Source organism: Passer domesticus, chromosome 5, assembly GCF_036417665.1.
Source record: "Passer domesticus isolate bPasDom1 chromosome 5, bPasDom1.hap1, whole genome shotgun sequence".
Taxonomy (NCBI): domain Eukaryota; kingdom Metazoa; phylum Chordata; class Aves; order Passeriformes; family Passeridae; genus Passer; species Passer domesticus.
The window spans coordinates 19,629,323-19,655,905 of record NC_087478.1 but is presented as its reverse complement, the minus strand read 5'-3'; the positions used below and the strand labels follow the sequence as shown (position 1 = coordinate 19,655,905).

The following is a 26,583-nucleotide window of genomic DNA, read 5'->3' as shown; positions in this document are numbered from 1 at the left end:
GCAAACACAGGGATGCCAATACAGGCAAAAAAAAAAAAAAAAAAAAAAAACCCAACCAAAAATACAACAACAACAAAAAACAAACAAACAAAAACCAGAAACCGGAAATATGGTAGTGTACTCAGGAAAAAGAAAAGCAAGAAAATTAAAACTCAAGCAATAAATCTACACTGAAAATTCTGCCCCAAGGAATGACTGTGTTCACAGACTGTGAACCTCTAGTTTTCTTTCAAAACAGCCCCATGTAGTGTATGGATAAGTACTTTGGAATGAAAAAACAGTGTTTTTCCCAGAATCTTTGAAGAGATGAGAATGGTTCTAGAACAATTCAGAGAAAAAATAAGAAATGTTAAGACACAAATAACTAGTCAGAAATTATTTGGTACTAACTCTATGTGGTATAACTTTATAGAGAGTTGTACCTCTTGGATTTACTAGATCTGATAAAAGTCACGATGCATTATCATCTATCAAATTTTAAGGGGAAAACCCCAGCATAGCATAATGAAATAACACAAAATAAATGAAACTTGAAAACAGGTTTCAGAGAAGAAAATTATAAGTATAAAATAATAATTATAAAAAGAGAAGGGAAATAAGTAAAAACTTGAAAAAAATGCATTGAATATACCAGAGATCACCACCACTAGTGGTTTAACATCAGCTGGCAGCTATGCACCATGCAGCTGTCTGCTTACCACTGCCTCAGCCCATGGAGATGAGGAAGAGAACCAGAGGGGCAAAAATGAGACAACTCATGGGTTGAGATAAAGACAAAGTAGTATGTGATGCAGAAGTCTCACACAGAAGCAAAGCAAAACAAGGAATTAATTCACCACTTCCCAAGGGCAGGCAGGTGTTCAGGCATCCGCAGGAAGGCAGGGCACCATCATGGTGACTTAGGAAGTCAAACACAGTAACTGCCACTGTAACTCCTCCTTTCCCCCAAACTTTTGTTGCTGAGCATGTTGCCATATGGCAGAGAATATCCCTTGGTAAGTTGTGTCCCCTCCCAAACTGTTGTGCACACTCAGCCTCCTCACTGGTGGAGCAGCGTGTGAAGAAGAAAAGGCTTTGGTGATGTGCATGCACTGCTCAGCAGCAGCTAAAGCTTCCCTGTGTTAACACAGTTTTCAGCACAAATACAAACCAGATTCCCATAGCTGCCATGAAGAAGATAGTCCCAGCACAAACCAGTCTGTCATCTCATAACAGTCACATAAAAATAAGAAGGAATATTTACTGTTTTCAGAAAAAATAAAAGAGCATGCTAAATTGAAAGAGAGGGGAAAAGTAATGCTTACCAAGGCTGTTATTGGCAGAGAGGTAAAAGTAGAGCCACTTTTGGTAAAGATGATCAAACTCCATGGAAAAGAAAAGAGAATATAGAAGGGTAGTTACCTAATGACATTTTTATTACGTTTTCAACATCAAAATTAAAATAGAATCACAAAGTACCAAATTCTGGGACAGGATGGTATCCTTACCCAGCCTAGCACAGCTCCTGGTGGATTTATCAGAACTCCATCAATGAATGCTCCATGCCAGGGCAGTGCAAAATATCACATTTTGAACTAGTAGCCTGTCTCATGGTCAAGCAAGATGAGGAACCTACTCACACTATTCATTTCAGAGTATTACTAAAACAACCATTTAGGCAAAGGTACGTTTTGGGAGAGGCAAACATAAAACAAGAGACAACAAAATTCAGATTCTGATTGACAAGTTAAGTTATAAAACTGTCAAATCCATAGCGACAAACATCTGGGGTAGCATGGATGGATTACCATAATGTTTTTCACTCCAGTATCTGTTTGGAAATCTTGAAAATTCTGACTGTAAAGTGTTGTGAATAAAACATTAATTTTAAGTCTTTTATTAAACACCGCCAAAGACTGATATTTAGCTATTCTTGAAAACAGCTGGAGATCTTCTCATTAAACTCTTTCCCATTTATTCTTCAATATTTGCATTTTGACTACATGGGCAAGGCTGGAAATACTTGCAAAGTGAGATTAGGAGGACATGACCAAGGCACAAGAAGCAATGATCTGAGGAAATAACAAATCACAATTTATAAACATATAGTTGGTGTATTGTTGATAAGACTAACAGCAATGGATTTAAACCCATTGCCAAAAAGTCTAAACTACATAAAACTAAACCAATCACAGAAATTTAGATTATTTGTGAAAAAGACACAAAGCAATATATAAATAAAATAGGATAGTAAGCAGAATGTGGTAAGGTATATCATTAGTATCTGTTCAGTGCTGATGAATAACAGACAATTGATGGAACTATGGAATATTTTGGGTTTGAAGTTTAAATGCAATCTCCTCCAACCCCTGCCCCCAAAATGAGCAGCAAGGTCTTCAAGCAGATTAACTTTCTGAGGCCCAATGCAACCTGACCTTGAATGCTTCCAGGAATGGGGCATTTCCCACCTCTCCAGATAACCTGGACAGCTAGAATACGTTGTGTCCTTTGTGATTTGCACCACTTATACAGGAATTGAAAAAGGCAAGAGTATTGCCAGAGGACCAAAAATGGTGAAATTAATGTCATTTTGTATTTCCACAGGCTGTTGGAAGCCAGAAGATGAGGTACTGTATTGATTAAAAATCTTCACATTCAAAAAGCAAAGTCATAAAGACAATGAAAAAGAAAACCTTTTTCTTTGGAGAAGTACCACTCAGGGGGAAAAAAAAGTCCTCCACAAACAATAATGAGAGAAGAAAAGCTTTTAAATGCCACTTCATCACACCTAAGTGCCTTGTTGTCTAAAAACTTCTGATCTTATTTAGTCAGCATTTTTTTAACCATGCAGTCTCCAAAACTCTTGATTTTAAGTATTTAAGCCACCTACCTTCCATATACAATATATTGACCGGTAAGGGTACAGCTGACACCAGCCACTGTGAGACTTTATTAATTCATAGCCAAAGGAAATGAATTAGTCAAACAAACAAAACAACAAACCCACCCACCCCCTTGAAAGATGCATATACATTAACTATTCATTAGAAAATATTCCCATTGCTCTGCATAAAAAAAGGTTTTAAATCCTACAGGTGATATCACATTTTCAAAACTCTGCCAAGTGTGGCTTTCTCCTTCTGCTAAGTGGAGATGGTAACACAAAAACAACAATCCTAATCTCAGCATGAGCAATTTCTCTGCATTGACTTCAGACGTGGAAAATACTGAGGCTGAAAAAGTATGCTGGGGATTATTCATACAAGGAGTAACTAGGTGTCCTTTTCAGAAAAGAGAGACTTAAATTCTTGTTCTACATTCACTGCTTGATTTAATACCTTAATTGAACCACCACAGAAGAATAAACAAGCCTTTCAGACAAGTATGTGTGCAGAACAATAATTTACTAACACCTTTATCAGTAGAAAATTAGAGGGGAAGATGTGAGGTCTTCAGTGGATCAATTTTCCAATCTCTTCTGAAAGTCTGCTACTAGACACAATGTAACATAAACAGGTGAAGCTTTTCATAATCACAGCAAATTTTAAGTGGAAAAGCATAACGATTTATTCAAAATCCATTAAGAAGCTAAGGGATAAAATGAGGCTTCAGGAATTAAAAACATCTTTAGATAAACAAAGTCAATGAACATCAAAACATAATTGAAGAAGAAACAAGTGAGAAAATTCTAGGAATTTTTAAATTAAGCACTTGTGCAGAAGTTAGACTTTATTTGAAAAAAAAAGTCCCTTTTCTTGAATAGATAGGAGTAACAGTGCTTTGTCAGATGTAAATGAATCTATGCAATTCTGTACAGAAAGGACTTGGTATTAAAGGTACCAGTATTTATTTTTATTAATTATTAAATCCTTTTTATTAATTAAAGAAAATCAGAAACTAAAATGAAAGCAAGTATTCTATTGATAATTATAAGTCTGAATATAGCCTATACACATGGAAGGACAAATATCTCAGAACATGATATATAATAATACTTAGAGGAATTATCAGGAATCTGCTCCTGTTTTTCTTGCAATTAAATACTATATTACATAATTTGGAGGTTTCAGGAATAGGACAATCTTTCCCTCTTTTAATATAGTAGTTGTGAAAAAGATTGGTGAAGATTAACAAAGAAAATTTTAAACAGAAATATAAAAGAGAACTAGATAAGGAATGGTGGTGGAGTAACAGTGGTTCCGTTGCTTTGGTTTATCTGTGCTTTATTGACAAAAATTATTTTCCCCTCAGTAATATTGTACCGCCTATGCACTTTTAATTATAGGGAAAAAATTGCAATTATACCTTTGTTTTAACCAAGTATTCTGGTTTAAAAAAAATCCACAGATTTTTGCAGAGAAACTCTTTGCTTGGCCCTGCCTGAATGTCAGGCACCCACCAAAGCTGCTCTTAGTCAGCTGTACAGCCAAGAGAAAATAAAATAAAAGGCTTGTGGGTTGAGACCAGGACAGGGAAAGTTCATTCACTAATTACCTACATGGAGAAAAATGGACTTAGCTTGGGGAAATCAGTTTAATTTATTGCCAGTCAAATCAGAGTAGTGAAAACTAAAACATCTTCTCTCCACCTCTCCCTCCTTCCCAGGCTGAGCTTCATGCCTGATTTCTCTATCACTTCCCCTCAGTGGCAGATGAGAGTGGGAAATATGGTCTGAGGTCAGCTCATTATATGTTCTCTTCAAACTCTCCCCGCTGCTGCAGCGTGGTGTCCCCTCCTACAGGGGACAGATCTCAGTGACCTTCTCCTGTGTGAATTCTTCCCATGGACTAGAGCTCTTTACGTACTGCTCCAGCGTGGATACCCCACAGGGTCACACGTCCCATTCTCAAACCTGCACCAGCAAGGGCTCCTCTCTCCTTGAGCCCAGAGGTCCTGCCTTGGCCCTGCTCCAGAATGAGAGTCCCACAGGGTCGTGGCCTCCTTTGGTGTTCACCTGTTCTGGCATGGGGTTCTTCACATGCTGCAGGGGCAATCTTTTCTCCTCCATGGGCTGCAGGGGCCCAGCTGCCTCACCATGCCTGCATCGCAGCCTGCAGGGTGATGGTGATGAATTTCCCCCTCTTTTTTCACTGACCTTGGTGTCTCCAGAGTTGTTTCTCTCTCACTCGTATAGTCTCACTCATCTCTTCTCTGGCTGCAGTTGTTGTTGCCATTGCACTGGGTTTCTTTCCCCTTCTCAAATATGTTATCCCAGAGGTGCTACCACCATCAGTGATGGGCTTGACCTTGGCCAGAGGCAGGTCTGTCTTGGAGCTGGCTGGCAGTGACTGTGTTAGACATGGGGGAAGCCATTGCTGTAGCTTCACACTACCAAAACCTCACCATTCAAACCCAGTTTAGAAAAACTTGTCTATTTGTGCCATATTTTCTGAATCTGTAAATTTACACTCCATACTTATCTACAAAAACCTGACTTCCTATGTACTTCAAAATTGTATTCATTACAACACCGTAGGCATGATAGCTGTTAATTTTGCTAAAGAATTCCTAATATTGATTTTGATTAGAAAAGTAATTTCCAATGTCAATAAATTTAATAAAAAGAGAATAAAAGTTTCTCTACATAGAAAGTTGCATCAACCAATCCAGATGATCATGAGAATTTTTCTCATGGGCACAAGCCTTCTATAAAGTGAGATATTCATGGACTATTGATGTTTCAGCATAAGATCAATAACCCTGTAAATGCTTATCTGCATAGTTCATAGAGTTTTATATAGACTGTTCAGATGGGTCTCATATGTCAAATAAATCTTAGATGCATGGAGTTGCACAGATTGTCCATTGACCACTGTTATTTTGGCTCTTAAATATCAGTACTACACTATTCTAGCCTCTCAGTCTAAGCAATATCAATTCAACACAGATTCAATCTCTGTTAATACATCCTTATTAATGACAAGAGTTTTTAGTCACAGCAGCAAAAACAATATCAGACTTCATTCACTGTCATCTTATTGCCATGTTGTAGTAAACTCCAGATTTGGAGTGTAAGAAATAAAAACAGTAGTATATTTAAAATATAAATTGCACACATTGCTCTGTGCACAACTTGCATGATAGAATAACATCCATGATAGAACATAGCATAAAAGTAAGAACTTTTACATCTTTTTTCTCATACCATGGTTATTCAATATTTTAATTCCCTTCCTTCCTAAAGCTCCAATTAAGATAACTAAAATCAAGTGGTAAGGTCTTACTTTGAAAAACAGATGCTGCTTCATCACATGTTTGTCTCAAGAGAAATGCCTCTGCAGATGCTAATAAATGAGAGACAGCCTTGATGGTGTTATTTTCAACCAATGTGAATATAATCTTCTAAGAGAAACTTTTCAAAGAAAAAGAAATCTGATGCAACAAATGTCTACACATTTACATCTAACATAAAGCAGGGCTTAGAATGGTAAATCACCCCATTTCAGATTGCCAGTATATTTATATTTATATGCTTATTATGCTAAAATAAGTACTGACCATAATGTGACTTAAAATATGTCCCATGACAACAAGCAAGTATAACGGAAGAAAATTTATTTTTATATTATCAACACTATTAAAAACTATTTGCTGCTATTTAAATAAATATTAGTCTCTATGTGTTTTCAGCCAAAGAACGTGAAAATTAGAATCAACAATGACAATTATGTCCTCTCACATTATCCTCTGCTTCTCTGAAAAAGAAATAATCATCATTTACAAATGATTATAAGATAGTATTTATATCTCAATTGCCTCTCACTAAAATATGGGAAATTCATATCTTATAGAAAATGACCAATGCTTTAAATGTACTTTCGTCTAAATAAGGGTAAAATTAAAAATTCATTGGAGTTTTTTTCCATTACAGAGAGAATACAGTAATAAACTGTGTTCAATAGCAATTAAGAAATAATTCAAAACCAGAAAAAAAACCCCTAAATGCTTCAAGCTTTCAATATTCACATACAAAATGAGATTTAAAATTTCATTATAATCAAGTTGTTCCCAATGCTTATTTTCAATGGAATCTTTTCCACTGATAAGCTAAATCCTCAAGTCCTGCTGATCTATGATGACACAATGGAGTAATGGTGACTTAATCCATTGTTGTCAATAAACACTAAGATGTATTTTAACATGAATAAAAGTCAGAACCAGCCAATATGAAGTGAAGAAGATAATGCAATCATTCACGAAATATGAATGACTACCTAATATGAGGAAAGCAGCTAAACCTGACATGAATAATGAATATTTTTTATTTTGTAAAGAGTATTGATATAAGCTTATTTTCTATTTTGCAAACAAAAAGTAAGCTATTTAACATCTTAGTACTATCACTTCAAAAAATGTTATTTTCTTATCAAGCAGAAATTATAGCAAGTCATTAAAGTGTAATTTAATTTTTGTTTTAATTATTAGGCACAACCTTTTTTCATACAAGACATTATTTTCTATTATTTACAGTTTTTCATATTTTAGCTATTCCCATATAATTGCCTTCTTTTAATCACTCCTTTTGACAGTCTCTATCTTTCAAATTCATATTTAAGTTTATGCTTACCTATGTCTTAAAAATTGTCAGAATATGAAGCTCTAGTATAAACACAATTGCAGTGATATGAAGAAAACATTCTTTGGGTGGGTTTCCTCTTACCAAATATAAGTTTAATAAATAGGCATCTGACCTAAGGCTCCATTAAGAGAGAAATGAGCTTCCACAGAGTAATTTATGTTACTGATTTCAGAAATTCATTTTAGAACAGGATGAATCACTTTCTTGTGTTGTCAAAATCTTTATTTTAAAAGTCATATCCTACTACACAGTACTACATATTTAAATACAGGAGAGGTCAAATTGTGTGATTCATAGCAGATGATCTACAGTTACTCTGCAAACAAAATTACTCTGAGGATTTATTCCTGTTCACACCAAGAAATGCATCATTGCAGTCTTATGTGTACAATTTTGTCTTTCTCAAGCCTCTTCTGGATAGCAGTGAGGGAAATATGAGTCTTTTCTAAAGTCAGCCTCCCTCAGTGGGAATAGTGGCCTGTCTTGTAGTAGCAAATATTTCTCAATGAGCAGGTGGACACTGCAATTTCCTTCCTGCCAATTACACACCTCTGCCTACTCCAGTCAGCTCAGCACGATGTGCTCAATACCCAAAACCAAGCTGCTAAACCAGTTGCCTTTTTAACTTGATTGCTACCCCCTCCCACAAGCCACACCATGTGTTAGCCCAGCTGCACTCAGTTCTTTAAAATGTAACCTGTAATAGCAGTTTTGAGCCTAAGAACTTTCACTGAATCAATTCAGACAATCTGTGCAGGTTATCTTTTTTTGTTTGTTTGTTTTTTTAAAAAAAAGCTTTTATGTGAACAACTATATGAAAAATAAGAAATCAATATATAAAGTCAATAAAACTGTGGCAAATGGGGAAATGTGAAGCAGAGGTTGGCCATCATTTCAGAGGGAAGGAAAGTGGTAAGCAGGGTTAACCTGGGAGAAGAAAACAGTAAATTATGTGATTGTGATTGTAAGGTGTTCTTGTTGAGCAGCCCTGCACAAATTCAGTGGAGTTCTGTTTACAGCAAAACTAAAAAATCTGTTATTTCTTTGACATTTGCATCTGATTTCACTCTTTGGCTTAGGCACCTGGGTTGCTCTCCCTAATGCTGGCAATGGAATGCTAAGAGAGATGACAATGTCCTAACAATTGATATGTACACAAACAGCACACATAAGATTAATTTCCTAAAGAAATTGGGCTGAGGTACCTCTCTGGCATCTTGTTGTTCTTTTACTAGCAGTTGTTTTTTGTTTTACATTGTCATGCAACGATTTATGTGTTGTTAATTCATACTTTCAGTGGTCTGAGGTAAAAATCAGATGCCAACAGAGTTCCTGTGCTACAATATTTCCCTAAGGCTTTGCTTTTCACCGTCTGTCTTTCCTGCAGCCAGGTATCCTGCACAGAGTAAATGTTAATTGCTAATGTTTTTGTATCATGCACCTTATATTGAAATCGGAATAATATGAAATGATCAAAATGTAAACAGTTTTCACACTCAGGCAATGCTATTTATAATTGCCATTCAGTCTTAGCTGTGCTCTTGCCATTACCAAAGCCCAGTTGAGGATAACTTTATCTTGAATGTTCTTTAACAGAAGAGATCCAGCATGGGCTGATAATTGGTACAGAGAGTTACGTCTTTCAAATTTTGAGGTAAAGTATTTCTTCCAGCATAAATAAGTGTGCCCTTTCCACATTCTCACATTCTGATAATTTCTGCCTGTCCGAATGGTGGACTTGGAGTGCAATTAAAATAGTGACATACAAACGTAATTGGGTGTGTGTTACACACAGAAATTGAACAGCGACAAAGTTCACTGTACAGTCAATGAAAATTCTTTTGAGTTCCTGGTATGTTGAAGCTAAACCTGACAGTCAACAAGATCAGTCAGCTGCAGTTTCCCTTGTCCTTGTTTATGTCTGATGTTTCATTGTCCATGACTTCCTCAATAATTTTCATCTACTCTATAAATGGATGTTATGGCTAATGCTTTTTTTTGCTTTTTTTTAGGAAACACAGAGTGTGTTTCAAAGCACAAAGGCAGAACAGTGCACGTGAGTTACATGCTTTGGATGGCAGATGATTTATGAGTCTTGACAAGGCAATTTACAGATTTTCTATTTCTGCATTCAAAATATAGTTTGTGTCTAACAGGAACTCCTATTGCTATGAATTGCCATGTGAAACAAAGTCATAGTTTCTGTGACATAAAATATGGAGGATTATTTTGAAAAGTACACACTCAATCATGTATCATAGTTGAATGAATTCTGAATCAGTGTAAAGGAAATTTGATAATGAGCTGCCCTGGCTTTTGGTATATAAACCAAAGCAAAATCCTGTTTCTCAGATAAGTAAAAACAAAGGGGACAATAAAGGGGAAAAAATAAAATAACCACAGCAAGTTAGTTAATTAAATATATCTTGGCAGTTTCAGTCATATTTAAAGCCAGCTTTGGCAGATTACAGGCCTGGATTTGGTGCATTTCTATTCTAATACTAATGCAACATAATACAAGAGTATTGCTTCACTGAAGTATTTACTACTGAAGAGAAAATTGCTTTTATAATTATGTATCCCAAATAAAATTTACAGAAATGTTGAAGACCACAAAAAAAGGAATCAACAAATTATAAGGTTTGAATTCTCCCAGTTACGTGTGCACAACACTTTCATTACTGTTGAAAGGATTTAGGAACCTACACCAATGGATAAGCGTAGCTTATTGGATTTTTCACTGTAATTTGCATTGTAGTTTTTCCTGCTAAGGATTTCTACTGTAAAATTGTGTTTATTTGATATTTTTAATGAATATAAAAACAAAATAGATGTCAAGTTTCTGTGATAGAACATATATGAAGGGCTCCCAAAAACTTAATTTCTCTCTTCATTTATTTGCTCTATATGTAAGAATTAGTATTCCAGCCATGTGATATATTGTCTAACTCAAAGGAAGCTGTTTCTGATATATATATATACATACACACCCTTAAACTGGCTTACATTCCTTACACTGTGTCTCCTTCTGGAATTCATCTGGTCATTAGAAACCACATTATCTTCTCAGCCAAGGAAACTATTTTTCTATTGCAACAAAAATTATTAACCTAAATGTTATAAATATCTCTAAGAATGACTTTTTATTAACACTGAAATGTACATCTGTTATCTAAGCCATATTGACCATACACCTTAATAACTTCTTAAATAATGACTTTGATTTTGCTTCTTAATAATTTTGAAAGTTGGGATTTCTTTTCAGGAGACTATCAATTTAGAAAGTTCACCTGTTGCAAAAATATAAAACTTGGTCTTCATATCATTTGAATCAGCGAGATCTATTTTATGGCAGCAATGGCTAAATTATGTCCTCTGCTAGGAAGGGAAAATGTAAGCAAAGAGCTGTTTTAAACAGGTATTTGCAGACAAAGAAATGCTAAATCTTCCTCTCAGTCTGAAGCTAGTAAAGGAATAGTAATGATATGCAATTTTGAAGAGGATTATTGATTAGTGAGAAAAGAATGTTTCCTGGTTGTGCTGGTTGTTATATCCATGCAAAGAAAGGGGATTAGGTGCTACATTTATCTCTGATGCAGAGGGATTACTGTTCTCTGAACTGTAGATCTGCTAAGTATAGAAAAGGCCACTTCTTGAGAGACATCTGCTAGTTTGGATGTTACTCAGCTTCTGTTTCCCACCAAGATCACTGCAAATGAGAGAATGGGTAAGTCGTTGGCAGGAAATACTCTGCCTGAGTTATTCTTACTCTGTTGAGCATATGGCTCCATTATCTGTCACCACTTAGACCTCTATCACTTTATTTTGTTGAAAGAAATGGAATATTTTTTGATTTCTAAATGCTCATGGGATACAAATAGTTCTCATGGATAAATTCTCATTGAGCATGAGAGTTTTGTTTTGTGGTCTTCATAAGAATACATTTTTTCTCTTAGGACCATGAATTCAAATTAAAACAAGTAAAAGATATTTTTAAAGAATGTACTATGCTTAATGACCTTAATTCTATTTTTTTCTAACAAACATCTCTAATAAACCTAGAGTGGCCCCTTGAGATAAAAAAAATTAAAAACTCCATTCAAGTACTTTTTCTCTGCTCTACTAATTCTTGCCTAATTTTTCATGTGTTCATGGCTTTATAAAATAAGAAATGAACTACATTTTTTTCCCCAAGCATCAAGACAATTCATCCCAGAACTAGTCCTGTAAAGAGTGGTCTGAAAAATAATTGAGCACACAGAGTGTGAAATTTTAAATTATATTAGAAGACATTCATTGCTCTGAATACCTTACGGAGTGGTATACAACAGTGAAGAGCTGAGGAGATGATTAAGTCAATTAATAGTCACAGAATTGCAACATATTTGCAATATGTCATCCTGACATGACCTTATGTACTCTTGTATTGATACAACATCACAGTGAAAAAATTGCAAAGCATTTTTAAGGCACCCTCTTGTGATTACTTTGTTATTTTCTATAACTATTTTTACACTATTTTTCTTATCTTCCTTCTCTTTCCTCTTACACATGACTGCTTAGAGGAGCCAAATTATTTCACAATGCACATCTCTTCCCTCTTTTTATAACCCCTTTTTAACTATGTTTTGGTTTTGTTGCTTGTTTTGTTTTCTTTTTGGGTTGATTTTTCTTTTTCTTTTATGAATGATTGTCAGTGACATGGTATTGTTTGTTCATCATTTTATGACTTCATTAAGGCAATGGCAGAGATCTTACTCTTTGGGTATTTTCTGGTCAAAAATAAGAAGAGCATTATAAACTCTTACTGTCAATTTAGGAATTGTAGTCAGGGATCAAAAAATATAAAAGTCCATGTATACCAGAAGGATTCAGTTAACTCAGCCCTTTGTGAACCTTGATAATATAACCATAATTTAAGGAAGTATGTTGACTTTTTAAAAAGGCAGATTTCAAGCCTTCAGTATTTCACATTTCAGCCCTAATGCAAGATGTGAGAGGTACAGATTCAACATGGCATATGGTTTTAAAGTCGTTATTACAGATTTAGAGTATAGAGCCATTTCCAGTTCTGTGAAATTACTTCCATGAAATATAATATTCAATTTGCATCTTTTCTGGTTTCCTCCATTATTTTATTCTCCATTTATATTTTAACTCCCACAGCACTCACAACTAGATAATGCCAGCTGATGAATCAGCGTCATGAAGGCAGCACAGACACTATGAGAACTAAGTTTCATTTTCTAGTCTCTGAAGAGGCAGCCACCAGATTTTTGCAAAGAAAAATGACTTGTATTGCACATAAGATACGTGGGTATTCAGAGTGAATGTTATATGATGTTCAGTATGAAATTAAAAGGGAAATATAATGATTTTATCCCTCAGAATGTGTAACAGTAGCCAAAGGTAGGTTTGGGAGATTTATGGTTGATAAATATGTAAATAAAAGTATGGAAAAACTTTACTCTCTCTGTTCATCTCTGTCTTTTCACATGGTAGTCTGAAACAGTCTAAACACAAAGACAGGAGAAAATTTATGGACTATGTGGGCTATGAGTACCCTGCATGTGTTTCTGCCACATAAATATGAGTGCTGTTAAAAGGTCAAGACTAAACAATGAAAATTTTGAGCTAGGAAGACTGTGATTTGCATTCTAGGCGATTAGATGTTGCAAATGAAACCTTAGCAGTAGTAAAGCAGGTTACATATCTGATCAAAAATGGTGTGTATAGGAGGACTGTAGAAAGGCAGCAGAATTATATTTTTCAAACCATTCACATCAAAAAATGATGCATTCCTGTCAGAAACTAGAGAAACTAGAGTTTGAAGCTGAAATTCATCTGAGGTACAACAGCTGACTTGTAGAGCTTAGCTGGTCATCTATGGTTCCCCTTACTGTAAATGGAGATGAATCAGAATAACAAATTCATCTCCTTATAAAGTAAATAGCTAAAATAGATTAGATTAATCACACAAGAAAAACATTAATTTATCTTTTTCAACAAAACCAGCCTGTCTAATCAGCTATTCTCTGGATGCATACATCATGGATGTTTAAAGTTATACTAGATACATATCTTCAGTACACAATTCTTCCATGAACTTTTCAAAAAATCTCAGATTATTTTATACCTATAGCAACTTATAAATTGAAACTTGGCAGATTGAAACCTTTATATGCATGCAATTTTTTTAATACAATGCAAGAAATAATCACAGATGTAAATAACCAGTGAAACATATATTTCACAGATATATTATATTACACCAACAATGAATCCACAAAACCCTTCTGAATGTTACAGACAAGCAAATTAATAAAATATTATTGATAATGGTAATAGCAATATATCAAAAGCTGCTTTCAGTTAAAGTAAGAAAATCTGATTAAAATTTGCCTTGTTTTGATCATTTGCTGAGAAGCAGAAAGTGATAAAATCTGTTGCCTGCATTCTTCTCCTCCACTATTCTATGACATGCTGTCACTCCTTCTTTGTTTGCTTAGTATTTCTGTAACAAGAGAATAAGGGAAGCAACAGTCCACAGGAAACCCACAGCGAGGTAGTGAAAATGATGAAGCGCTGGGGGTTTTTCTGGCTAGGTGATAGACCATATCATAGCTTTATCTTCTGATAACATATTGAGACAATCTATTTTAATATAATGTTAGGCACAAAACATGGCAAATAATGTATTATACTATCAGTTAACTGATCTGAACAATATTGTCTTCAAGGGTTAATGCTTTCAAGTTTGAATATTCAAATAACAAGCGTTATTTGTTCATATGATTTCTAAAAATTAAGGCAGCATATTTTTATTTAAGCTCTCAAAATCTAGTTGACAAATTTTACATGTTTTAGCCAGACTATGAAGACTCAGAAGCCATCTCAAGCCAAAAGGAAGCAGAGAGAAAGACCTAAACTATTGCATGTGTCTGTTAAACTGAGCAACTAAAATATTTAATTAGCATTCTTTTTTGAAGAATCTATGCAACAAAGAATACTCATAAATTCCCTTCCTAAAACTTTTTAATTTAAAGGTGATTGTGATCAAATCATACTTATGAAGTTTTCTTTCTCACTATCTTATTACTCTCCTTCTTTCTTAGTGCAGCTTTACCTACTGAGAAAAATAATATTAACGTATTTTGAAAAGTCTTAATACCTATAATCGTCCAGATGTTTAATTGTATAATCATGAAGATGAAATTTTTATAAAAGAACTCTGGCTCCTGATTTAGCAAAGATTTAAACTAAGAAGAATAATTAGAGGTGATAAATAACTGTTCTTGATATATGAGAATAGAATAATAATGAATGCCGAAGTAAAATTATATAGTCGAAGTATAGTCGAAGTTCTACGTTGTGATTAATTCACAGTTTACTCTCTTTAGTCCAAGAGGCAGCAATCTTTGAAAAGTCTCTTGAATTCCTTATTTCCCTTTGCTGTTGATAACTGACATCAGTTGAAATCTTCCCATATGCAGGACTGAGCAAGAGAGCCCTGTGGCCTGGCAGGGGTTTATGGTCTTTCTTCTTTTCCATGGCTTAGGAGTCTACTCTCCTTTCAAGCAAGATGTGACTGTTTTGCTTTTTGCTACAGAGAATAATCTGAAATGAATTTTAGGTATCTTCTAATTTGTTTTGCCTTCCAAATCCTTTCCTTTCTCTAGCATAATTCTTTCATAGCTGAAGATAAAAAAAAAAGCTAACAACTATGGTACCCACATTTTTGCAATAGTTTTGTAGACTTCAGTTCACCTCTCATCATATCTAGAGTAGAAATGAAAGAACAGAGTCCCAATGTTATTACTTTTTTCAGTCATTACGAGGGGGACAAAAGTAAAAGAATTCTGTACTTTACATGAGAAAAATGTAAAAAGGTTTGCTTTTCCTAATAAGCTATTTCATTTTTTCATTGTCATGGGCTAGTTTGCTCAACACAGCAAAAAAAGGTGATGGAAGACCCAGAGATTAGTTCAATAAATCAGATAATACAGTGAGTTCATTAACTCCATAATATTAACCATTGATAATTTCTAAGGGTAACTGGCTCCTTAAGATTTGATAATATTCTGGCTCAAAAAGATAAGGGGTTAAAGCTGACCCCAGTTTTGGTGTCCCTTGGTTTTAAGTGTTTGACAGAGCAGCCAAAGGTCTCTCTCCCTCACATGTTCTTTCCTGCTGTACAGAAAATAACACTTTGCTGAAAATTCCTCTGATCAAAGCATTTTTTAACCATAGCTCACTGATAGAAGTGAGAGGTGGAAACAGATGAAGTGGAAAAAACTGAATGAGTACATGAGCATTGCTCTAATTCTCAGGGAAGGCAGCAGCATTAGAGGTAGTCCAGGCAAGAAGTCTGTCTCATTGTTTTCCAAATGGTGCTACTGCCATGCAAGATAAGCAAAAAAAAGATAGATTTTATTGTCACTCAGTTTTCTGTTTTAACATTTCTTATTCAGTAGAATTAGATATTTTTAATGCACTAGTATTACATGAATAATGGTAATCCAACCAGGAAGCATTCCTAAAACCTCAAACTATAATACCGTCAAAATGTAAAACAAATTACAGGTGAAAAAAAAAATCCATGCAAAATCAAGAAAAGAAAATAAGAGAAAGCTTTCTAACAGATCTGAATCTGCTGGGTCAATATATTATTTTGAGAGGTATATTTTGGATTCTGCTGTATTCATAATTGAGATCACATTGTAAAAGTAAGTAAAGGAGTCAAATAGGGAAAAAGAAGGCCTTAATAAATATTTTTCTTAAAAGTATAGTAGGCTAAAGAACAGAATGAGAGCAGATTGGAAGGACTCTCTGAGAAACTAGATGATATTGTGGTTGAATGGGGTACAAGATGAAAAATCTGCATGCATACATAACTTGAGAAAACCAGCCTGTTCTTTCCCTCTGACTTTTTTTCCAGTGATTCATTTAGAAATGAGCAGAGGGGCTTTTTTTTCTTCTTCTCTTGTATAGCTTTGAGGAACAAATTATTTTTTACTTAAACAGACAGATGTAGCTTTCACAGAGTGTAGGTTCTTTAATTGAAAAAAGCCATGAAACAAATTTCAGTTAGAGGAGCTTTTGTGTCATCACCACATAATTGATACTCCTCTGAAGACACGGAAGAATGGGAGTATTAATTCAAGTCTTAAAAAAGAAAAGTCAAGATTCTGATGAAACTACAGGACACAAGTTGATTTCTTTTTTTTTTCTTTGTCTTTTATCATTAAGGCAAAAACTGGTATTGCAAAAACAACTTACAGAGCAATAACATGCTGTTGATTAGAGAAGATGGTTTCTTTAAAATCTTAAATACAGTCTTGATATTTCAGTGTCACTTAGAGTTGTGTCAAAGTCATAAGTTATTGTTCAGACAATGGAAAATATCCAGAAAGATATTTCTGGGAGTACTGTGCTATACAGCTGTGACAATAAGCTCTTTTATGTCTTTGGTGTTTAGTGATGTCTAAAACATCCACCTTCTCCAGAATGGGCTCCTCTCTCTACAGGTCTGCAGGTCCTTTCCAGGTGCTTGACCCAATATGAATTTCCCATGGCTTCACGGCCTCTTTTGGGCATGTCCCTACTCTGGCATGAGTCTGCTCTGTGGGCGGCTGGTTCTGTATACCCATGGTGCTCCATGGCTGCAGGAGCACAGCTGCTTCACCGTGGTCCTCACCACGGCCTGAAGAACAATCTCAGATCCTCCCTCTCGTTGGTAGAAAGCAAGATTTCTTTCTCTCACATGTTCTCACTCCACTCTTCTCTGGCCACAATTACATCTGCACAATAACTTTTATTTTCTTCTTACATATGTTATCACAGAGGCTTTAGCACCATTTCTAAGTGACCCAGACTTGACCAGAGGTATGGCCATTTTTGGACCTACTGGGGATTGGCTCTGCTGAGCATGTAGGAAGCTTCTGGCACCTCCTCACAGCAGCCACCCCTGCAATGCCCCCAATATCAAAACCTGGCCATGCAAACCCAATACAGAAATCTTCTCTGGCTGAGATGCTAAGGATCCTAGAAGTTATCAAGTATCTGAGTATACACCTGGAAAGGTAGACCCAGATCACAGCCCATCACAACTTTGACTGCTGAGCAGCTGGGTACTTGGAGTTGGAAACACAAGTTTGGGGGAGGTTCTCAACTCTCCACCAGGCAAGCTGAAAGGAAGCCAAGAGCCTTGAAGCCTTGGCTAGACAGAGCAACCTGGCAGCCAGGACTCACAGCTCAACAGCATGCCATGTGGATCCTGAAGAGTTGGTAGCCTGGAAGTCCACCAACATCTTTCAAAAAAGGCATTTGGATGAGCTAGCATTGTGGATTACTGTTGGAAACCTGCCCCTTTCTGTCACAACTTTGTCAAAACTGAACTGTCTCCTGCAAACACTTTAGTTTTGATGAACTTGCAGTCTCTGCTCCATCTAACCATTTCCAAAACACTGATTCTGGAGTCTAGAATTTGGGAGGTAAGGCTCTTCAGTAGGAAAACAAATGGTCTCAGGAAACACATACAATTTTGTACAACTGGCAAACAAAAATCCACACTAAACTAATTGAGATATTCTTTCATGCATGACGGATGAAAGCTGCTTCGCCTGGCTTCTTTTTAACATTTTTAGTTTGTTGGGTTGATAAGCTACACTTTTGAAATGGAGAATATTGTTACTTGTTTGTACACTTATTCATCAGATATTTGTCTGTTGTCAACATTATTCTGGAAAATGTTGCCATTAGTGAACATCGGTGAAGTAACTCAGCTAACAACTCCATCATTAAAATGTAGATATATATATAGATTAAAAACTACATCTATACTGCAAAGAGAAAGTTGAAGTACCTTAATATTAATTTTTCTATTTTTAGTAATCTACATAAATATGGGATTTATCTGATCTATATTGATTTTTATTTACTCCAGTGTTTCTGTAACTTGAAAAACCAGGTATAAAGAAAGGAAGCTGTCTAATAAAGTCCTGAATTTTGAATTGTCATATTTTAGATTTATTTTTTTCCATAAAAGTAATGTAATTTTTTTATTGACCTTTATACAATAAATCTTTCTATATAAGCTGAGAGCAACATAATGTGATAAATAACTTTGAATGACTGTGTTGTTCTACATTTAGACACAGAATTGCATTGAGATTTTGTGGGGTTTTTATCTCTGGTCTCTGTAAACACTCTTTAAAAGATATGTTCTATATCTGTAAAACAGATTTCAGGTAGTTCACAAGAGCATAAATGGATGAAAATAGCACAATGGAAGTGTTTCAGCAGAGATTCAGCTCTTCTCAAGAGTATCCACACAAATGTCATTTTACTAGAAATATCTGGATTTTCTGGATTTCAAAAGGACTGTGTGTTATACATTTATTATATCTGGGATTTCAGAAGGACAAAGGAACTGAATTCAAAGCCAATAAGAATTGTTGGTTTGGTTTTTCCTATACATTCTCTTTTACTCTGTGCCTTCTTTCTTCTCTCAGAAATTATTATTTCTGTGGGAACTTGTTTTGTTGCAGCTTTGGGGCTTATTTTGTTTTAGTTTGATTTTTTAAAAATATGTCATTTGATCTAATTTGGATTTCACTGTGGTTTGTTTGCCATAACACTGATGTGAGCCTAAATTTTATAGTTACTATGTATTAGTACCTAATTATATCAGGTGCCCAACAACAGAGATTATAACACATCTGAAAAAAAGACACCAACAAATGTACAGATTCATTTATGTTATTTCAGTGAGATTGTATTGGTTCTATCAAATACCCTGAAATCACCAGAAATCATTTAAAGTTATCATTTGAAGCAATGTGAGGGCTGTACGGATCTTTTCCAGTGCAGAAAATCACAGTACACTCACGTAACATCTAGTTGCCTAAACTTATTGAAGTCAAAACTATACACATTTTTTTTCAGAGTGGCTATGGATCACATTTACTTTTCAATTGGTGTAGACTGTCCATTTCAAGAATGCAGCCAAATCACCTGGCCATTCCAAGTATCTAGACCTTTCTTTCATGGTTCAAAGCACCCTTTTCTGAGAAAGAATCACTTTGGATTAAACTCTGAAAACATCATAAATGCTGTGCAAACATGCTGCAGAAATTGCAGCATCAGTTTGATATATGAGTACTTGAATGTTAGTTTCTTGTGTCTCCTGAAATAAGGAAAAGAAAAATGAAGGAGGTAAACAGGAAAAGGAGGAAAAGCTGTGCAATACAAATATATTGACCTTATTTCAGGGGGAGCAGAGAGAGAATTGGGTTGTTAAGCTCCTGTATCATGTAAGAAATCAAAAGTTCCAACAGGATTTTTGTACAAAATTATACATTCTGATCAAAGAATCTCCTCTTCCATTTTTGATCTTTGAACAGTGAGAAATTTTCTGTGCAGGTAAAAAAAATATTGATTTCTTTCTAGTTTCCATTTGATCCAAAGAATATTTTGTGAAATATGACTAATATATTTTGAATGTGGAACAATTTGAAACATCAAAATTGAGATTAAACTGATTGATTATTTCCCATTGCTATAGGTAGTAATATTGGGAATCCCAGTTTCAGGGTCAGACCAACATACAGGGGTATACATGTTGCTTTTGCCTTTTTCTGCTTTCAAGAAAAATGTTGAGGTATGGCATGGTCATTAGAGGAAAGCTCTTTCCTATCTCTTATGAAGTTTCCAAGGAGAATAATAAAGAATTAAATTTTTTACTGACAACATTAAAGGAGTTATTAGAAAAATCTCCTTAGCTACCAAGTTCAATATTTTATATATTTACCAATACTTTTCTGACTCTTGCATTTTCTACCACACTGGCAAGTTTTGTCACTAAGTTGCACAGATCATATAATGTAAGAGTTTCCTAAGAGTTTTCACCTGAATGTATAAATAAATAATCTCGTATTCTAAAATTTAAAAAAATACCTTTTTGAGTGTAATTTTTTAGTTCAAACCATTTTTTTCCTGTCCCTTCCTCTCTTCATCCTTCTGAACCTTTTTGTTCATAAACTAAGTAACTATTCAGTTGTTTAGTAGTTAGTAGACAGCTTCACTCTCTTTTTACATTTTCTTGATTTGATTTAGTTCATTTTGTTTTGATTTGGTTTGGTTTTAGTCTAGGAAAATTCATGTCTGGTTTTAGGATTTACATGATGTGAACACAGGGCAAGGTAGACCTTGTGATAAGTCTTCTGATCTAGACTTGATAGCCTATATGAATATATTAAATCACCCTGAATAATTTAAAAATTTTTGATAACATTTTCATAACATTTGTTCTTTGCCTAAGTTTCCACTGCACTTTCAGACTATGAAATGAAAAGTTTTATTTCAAGCTTCTCCCACAGACACCATATATTTTTCCTGGCCATTCTATTTCTCATTTGGCACTCAAAGCTAAGTCAAAGTGGATAAATCCTTCCTTTCCTAGCTGAAAAAGGATCTGTGACAAGGTTCCTAATAAGAAAGAATGCACAGCCTGACTTTCATGGAGACCTTTCTAAAGACCTTTCAAAATTATGTAAGTGCAAGTAAGGAATTCCTTATCTGTTATTGAGATGCATCTCAATGTCTGTAAATCTATTTGCCTAAATGTGTCATCCTGTGCAACTACATCTCTCAGGTCCACACATTTCAGCCTTACAAAATGATTGGACTGCATATACAGCTTTTGGCCATTTTGAAGGCTAGAAGATATCTGTGATACTAAAGACTAATTTTTCAATGTAAACAAGTTAGGTCAGCATTTCAGAAGATACTGACACATGGTTAAATACTCAGTAATCAACTGAATTTCTCTAAAGGGCTTAGTAACCAGTAGCTCATGGATCCAAACTGCATGTGCATCACTAATCCTCTCTGAAAAACTTCTTAGTATTAAAGAGCACCATTCTGTTAAGAAGCAGCTGAATTTCTAGTCCACCTTTGAGTTTCATGAGTGTGTTGACTTTGTTTTGATTAAAACTTTTCTAAACTGTTCAAGAAACACATAATCTTAATAATTGTGGACCTGCGCAGATAATGATTTCCATATGAAATGATTGATAAATTACTGAATAGTTGTAACAAAATTTTTGGTGCAGTACCTATATGAGAAGTATGCATATGATCTTTATTTTCTATTTCAACTTCTCTGTTTGTTTATTTTAGTTAAATGTAATTCAGCTACTAATTCCACCCCACCCCCATGTCCCTGACTTATGTAATAGATTCTGATTCGCTTTGCAGTTCTATAATTATTTTTTTTAATTGTGTTTTATTGTGTTCACAGAATATTTATCTGGCTGAATGATCATTTCAATTGTGAGGCATGTATTCTACTTCAGCTTTCATGAAGAATCTTGTGCTGTAAACTATGACAAGATAACACAGGTAAATAGAAGCTCTGTTTCTAAGGTGAAGTCTGTTCTCACCTTATATACCATATATCTACATGCAACATTGAACAATATCAAGCTACAAAAAAAAAGTCATGTGTATATATATGCTTTTAGTTCTAAATAGCTTTTATTACACATTATAATGAAATAACCAATTTTCATTTTCTTCCTAAAAGACAGGGCAATGGATCAAAATATGTCCATTATATTTAAATTAGGGGATCAGACAAAATTTAATGAAGTAACCTTTTCTTACAGTGAGAAATATGATTATAGAAAAGCTTTAATAAGTTGTGGTGCTGGAAAAAAAAAAAAAAAAAAAAAAAAAAAACATGGCTCATTTCAAGTAACTAATAGTAAATACAACAGGGAACATAAACCAGGAATGAGTTATTTCCAACCTCAAACTATCCTGAACTTGTTTCAGTCTTACATCTTTTTATATTTGTCTAAAGTTGGATTTAAAGGGACTTAAAAAGCAGTGAAGCCATGGGGGAAAATCCAGGAAGAAAACCAAAAAGGTAGAGAGATCTGCAAACAAATGTAGAAGTAGACCATATAAAGGCTTAGATAAGGTTCTTTAAAAATCTAATAAAAAAGTCAGATCATCTTTTACCACAACTCGGATTATTTGTTTTATCTATGAACTATGTTTCATCTCTATATATATAGCTTTCTCTTTCCTCTAGCTATCTGTAATATTAACTTTAGCTTTATTGACTTCCCTAGTGGGAAATTAGGTTGGGTGAAAAATTTACTCTTTTCTCTTTATTTTTTTTTTTCTGGAAAACAAGCAAACAAATAAATCTAAAGCCAAAACAAGTTTTCATAGGAGGAGAAATTCTTTTGCTTCACTAGCAGTTTACAAATTATTTCAAGAATAAGTATTCCTAACTGCTATTTGATTAAGATACATGTGGTGTTTTCCCCTTTCAACAACAAATTATGCATGTCACACATGCTGACAGGTATATATTTTAAGGTTTATCAGTAATGTCACAGAATTCCCAGAGTCTTAAATTTGAGTTTTGCTCTATAAGTGGGAAAGTACCAAACTACATTATTCAGTGCTGAGAACAGATTAACTGAGTTTATTATCTTTCTTAGAAGAAAACCAGAATGTGTAGCCGGATCAAAATATAGTAAACGGTCTGTCTAAACAGCACATTTTGTTACTTTTAGGAATTTGTCAAAGTCCTCTGGTGTAAAGAGTTTAATGAGATTTTTATGCTTCCTTCTGCCCACTGCATGAAAATCTCAAGCCAAACATTCAGAGCTCAGTTTAGGATTAGCTGAGGGTGTCCATCCAGCTGCAGGATGTTATATGTTATTTCATTCTTTAACTGAATTTTTTTTATTATCTTTAGTACAATGAAATCTTTTTAATAAAAATGAGGACTATAAAATCATATTACACATCTATGAATGATGTCCAAGGTTTTGGATTTTTCTTCCTAAATTGGAAGTGTGTTACAGCTAGAAATAAAGATTTGCAATAACAGAGTCACTTATTTTAAAGAGTTGCTAGCAACTAGAACCATATTTCTATTACTGCTATTTGGGAGAAAAGAATTGGATGTGTTCTCTGAACTTATTTCCAATGTTGAAATGGAATTCAGCAAAATTGAGCAAATCTGATTCATCGAGCTTTGCCTTTCTGCCTGAAGTGTTAATTTTTTCCAAATGGGAAGTGCAGATGAAGGCTTCAGAAAGAACAGAGAGGTAACTGAAGGGACTACTGATATATAAAGTGATGAAGCAATAAACATTAAAATTGGTCTCGGTCTAATGAGGGATGATAAAGATTAATGTAACAGCATGTGAAAGGGAGGTGGGAGAAAAGCCTGCATGAAAAACTACATTTACCAGTAAGCAATTCATCCTTTAAGTCCTTAAAAAAAAAAAAAAAAAAAAAAAAAAAACAAACAAAAAAACCCAAAAAAAGCCTGGGAAAAATGTGGGTGACATTGTGCCCTGCTATTCTAGTCGCTTCATCTCACTATCCCTTTCATTAACATACTGAGTTCTGTCTCACAAGTGGCAAGTTTTGTGCCTCCTCTCAGTCCCAACAAGCTGTTCCTGAACATCTGAGTGATCATTAAGAACTTTCATCTCACTCCAGATTAAATTTTTCATCATCAGTTGCACTTCTGTGTGATGTGATAGTCACCACATAAGAGCTGTTGCACTCTTTCTCAAGGTCTGCCTTTTTCAATAATTAATATTTAGGGACCTTGAATTACAGAAGCCCAAACTAAACTGGACACCAGAAATGTTGGTCTTGTTTCTTTCACTGTGGGAACGTGGATAGAATAACAGAGCAAATTTTTGGCAAAATGATGGAAAAATTATCTAAAATGTCACATAACTATTCAGTTATCAGAATCTAAATGTGACAAGCTAATTTTTCTTTCTTTCTAATATGTGTTAAAATCTGTTTTATACAGAGATGTCTGTATATTTGGAGCTCCAAACTGTATTTAACAGAGCCCAGGAATCCAGAGCAAGAGTTTCAGCCTTAACTTCTTAGCCACTGTTTAAATATGATCTTCTGAACAAGATGTAAATAGGTAGTAGCTAAACAGTAAATAGATCTAACTAGAAGCAAATACTTTTCTCCAAATCCACTTTAGTTAAATTTCATGTTGGCTTTTGGGTTATTTTAACCCTGAATAGTCTATCAAGGTATACATGACCTAGCATTTTTCAGCCCTGTATAACATATAATAGATAAGAGTTAGCCACTACATTTAGTTTTTCTTATTTGCTACACTTATACCTAAAATAATTCCTCGACATTAGCAACTTTGTTATTAACTTTTTGATATTAGCTTTGATATTATGCAGTCAAGTAACTTCTTAGCAACCTTAGCTGAATTTTAAAAGTCACATTCTTTAGCCTTCTGTCAGGTTTCTGAGTGTCTTCCTTGGCCTTCCTGTGCTTGCTTCATTCTGAGTTTTCTTTTCATGAGCATCAGTAACAAGAGTTGTATATGCATTCTGCAAGACTAAGCTGGCATAAATTTACAGTGAGATCAATATCTTCCTGCCTCTGCTGGAAATCTCTGTTTTGCTTTACTAAGATTTTTTTTCTTTTTCACAGCTACATCAAGTTAGTAGCTGGAAATGATTCTGTAATCAACAGGCAGCACTGAAGTCCTTTCATCTGTTTTTCTATAGATAAGTTCCTAGACTGATGTCACAGAAGTTTATCTTATTAAACCTGAAACATATAATCCTGCATGTTTACCAATTGCATTGCTTCTTAAAATTCCTGTCATCCCAATGGTTAGTTCCTCTGTATATGTTAATTATTTTTTTGTAGACAACATTTTCCAACTCTATTTCATCACAAATTCTCTGAGGCAAATCTTGTCCTTTCTGTTTTAGGTAACAATACTAAATAAATCTGTCCTAAAAATTGTTCTTGTGAAATACCACTGAACAGATCCATCAAACTCCCTTGTCATCTCCTTTTCAGGTTGGTTTTCTTTTGATTTTTAATTAAAGTATAATCCAACCCTCACTACTTTTTTTTACATAAAGAATTGAAATAGATGTTCTCCTCTGGTCCAAATAAGAAAAGTACTGCAGGTCTTATCTATCTAAAAAAACCAAAAAACCATAATAATTTATATTAGAATATGTTATGATTGATAAACCAAGATTACATATTTCATTTTGAATTTGTTAAGCCTTCACATGTTAATAATTTGTTGTGAGACTATTCAAACTAGGGAAGTCAGAAAGCTTCTGACTAAATCTCTTATTCTTAGGTGGCAAAATCCAAATTTCTTTACTAAGCTGGACTAAGTAATATTATTTTTACATCACCTGAGTTTCCATTAGTCAACTCACTTTCTCTTATATTCAGTATGTTCCTCTTTTTTTGAGTGCAAAGACAAAACCTCCTTTTAATATGCATCTGCATCCTAAATTTGAAGAAACTTCATGATTCTTCCAGTTTTAATTGCACAAGCTACAACCTTCAACTCATTTGATTTGCTGGTTGTATTTTTCTAGCTGAATTCAAGTAATTTATGAAACTTAACAATTATTCTGTCAATTTTTTATTGCTCAGTCATGTGTCTTAGGAACCTGTGTAAGACAGGTTTATGCCACTGAGCTTTGAGACTCATCTGCAACATAAAATTTTCCTAATTGAGATATATTTTTGAAAGCTAATCAAGCCTGGATTCATCAGTAAAAACTGGGCTACTTGTTACTGAGAATGTATTGTCTGGATTTTAGATTGCTAGAAAAAAATAGCTATGAATAAATTTGTCTCTGGATGTCTCAATTTCCACTTCAACATAAGAGAAAGATTGTAAATGGAAATTTAGGCAGAGTCATTGGAATGCCTGTAAAACATCCCTGTACAAATGAATCTGACATCTGTTAACTTGAGCATGTATCTGGCTCTGTATACAGGTGCAGAAGAATCTATCAGCACACTCTCTAAACCATATTTTTTAAACTTTTTCATGAGTAAAATGTTCCTTTTAGAGCCAGCAACCTCACTGTTGTGAATAAACTTCATTTTAATTTTTTTAAAGACTTAAATTACAGTTAGTCAGACATATGTTTTATGATATATCTGATATATCTGTCCCA

General features: G+C 34.5%; 1 long non-coding RNA gene across 1 annotated transcript; it reads left to right on the top strand.

Moving 5' to 3' along the window:
* The first annotated feature begins 8,299 nt into the window (after positions 1 to 8,299).
* LOC135301275 (uncharacterized) lies at positions 8,300 to 9,674 on the top strand. Its single transcript, XR_010363014.1, has 3 exons — positions 8,300 to 8,470; positions 9,155 to 9,212; positions 9,571 to 9,674. It is a non-coding gene; the product is annotated as an uncharacterized LOC135301275 (long non-coding RNA).
* The last annotated feature ends 16,909 nt before the right edge of the window (positions 9,675 to 26,583 follow it).